Consider the following 1772-nt stretch of genomic DNA (forward strand, 5'->3'; position numbering starts at 1 on the left):
GTCAATTTGTATCAATATCACTATTTACAATAAATCATGATTATAGCTTTGATTTCAGAAATACATTCAAATTGATACTACATTTCCTGATACACGTACATACATGCACATACTGTACATACATACTGTGAGTGTGTGTCCATTAATGTACTTATATTGCAGTTTGAGTAATCAACCTCAATTTTACATATTGATGTCCTTATATGCTGTGTAGAAAGTTTGAGCTGATTCCGACTTCAATTTTTCAAGTTATGGACATTTTCTAGAATTAGCCAATTTTTGAAAGAATATCCAAGGCTATAACCCATGGTTTTTTTTTCAAAAAATGGCTCCGAAATCACCCCAAATTTTTATTACATTTTTTGATACATATTGATGTCCTTATGCTGTGTAGAAAGTTTGAGCTGATTCCAACTAAAAATTTTTGAGTTATGGCCAATTAAAAAAAATGAGCCAATGTCAGAAAAATAACATTATCAAAAAACCTCCTATTTTACATAATAATAATAATAATAATAATGATCATAATACTTCATTTATTTATTTATTCATTTATTTATTTATTTATTTATTTATTTATTTATTTATTTATTTATTTATTTATTTATTTATTTATTATATTTAGGTATGTGAAACAGTGTGAGCTGTTCTTTCATAAAAGACTGATATCCTATTCCTTATTTGGCAGTGAGTGCCTCCCCTAATGTCAGACTAGCTGTGGCTAGGACCCTCTACTCTACACTAGACAATACACGTAAGTATTGGAGTATATGTCATTAGTTTAGTATGGTAGTGTATTAGTGTATAATTGTAGTATAGTGTGTGTATATGAAGCTCCTTCATCTGGGGAGTTTTGAATTTTTTTCTTGATTTTTGTGTAACTTTAAAAATTCATAAAAAAATCCATTATTAGCCAGAATTGACTTAAACTTTCTACGCAATATAAGAACATGTATATGCATCAGGAAAAATTATAAAAGTAGAGAAATCTCTCCTTTTCATTTTTGACGAAATTTGGCTTGTGAGCCTGTACTATAGTACAGGGACTTTAACCCGATTTTGGAGTAACTTTAAAAATTCGTAAAAAATCCAAATTTGATCAAAATTGGCTCAAACTTTCTACGCAACATAAGAACATGTATAGTCAGTTTCAGCCTGAGAAGAAACCACCACCACCCCTTATAACTTTTTTGTTACTAATGCTAGCAACTTGAAATTTGGTATACCTGCATAACGGGTTCTTCCAAAAATCCTTACCAATTTTTGAGTTTCTAGGTACTCTGGAAGGTTCTAAACGGGTTCTTCCGCTTGAGATGAAAGGAGCCGCCATGACGAATGTGTGCGTCACTCCAATGAATATCATTTGCATCTTATTACATTTAGTCAAAAAAAATGTTTTTTATTTTAAAAATAAAACAAAACATATCAAGCTCTCTAGACCTACTAATATTCAACTAGGAGCTTTCTCTTGAGGATAATTCTTGCTATATCACTCCACAGCCTTCTCAATCTTAGTTGTTCTTCATTGCCAGTACACTCGTTGATTCACCCGTATTCCGAACTCTAAACCAGCTAAAAACAGGCACCAAAAACAAGAAAAGGATAGATGGAGGTAGCAGCAACCACTGTAGAGGTACAATAGATAGTAAAGAAGTTAAAAGAGAAGAAACGCTCAAAGGATGATAGAGCTTACAGATTGCAGCCATGTTTGGGCGGAGCTACACGTGACGTTTCAATGACGAAAATATTGATTTACTTCCGTTTCTTCTCAA

At 31.9% G+C, this 1772-nt stretch overlaps 1 long non-coding RNA gene across 1 annotated transcript in view; it reads left to right on the plus strand.

Annotated features, from left to right (window-relative positions):
• Positions 1-618: 618 nt before the first annotated feature.
• The window catches only part of LOC105315255 (uncharacterized), a 1963-nt gene continuing 809 nt past the window's right edge, over positions 619-1772 (plus strand). Inside the window, exon 1 of the long non-coding RNA XR_002188749.1 lies at positions 619-754. This is a non-coding gene — a long non-coding RNA (uncharacterized LOC105315255). The remainder of the gene's footprint in view (positions 755-1772) is intronic.

Source organism: Amphimedon queenslandica, unplaced genomic scaffold (assembly GCF_000090795.2).
Source record: "Amphimedon queenslandica unplaced genomic scaffold, v1.1 AMPQUscaffold_11224, whole genome shotgun sequence".
Taxonomy (NCBI): domain Eukaryota; kingdom Metazoa; phylum Porifera; class Demospongiae; order Haplosclerida; family Niphatidae; genus Amphimedon; species Amphimedon queenslandica.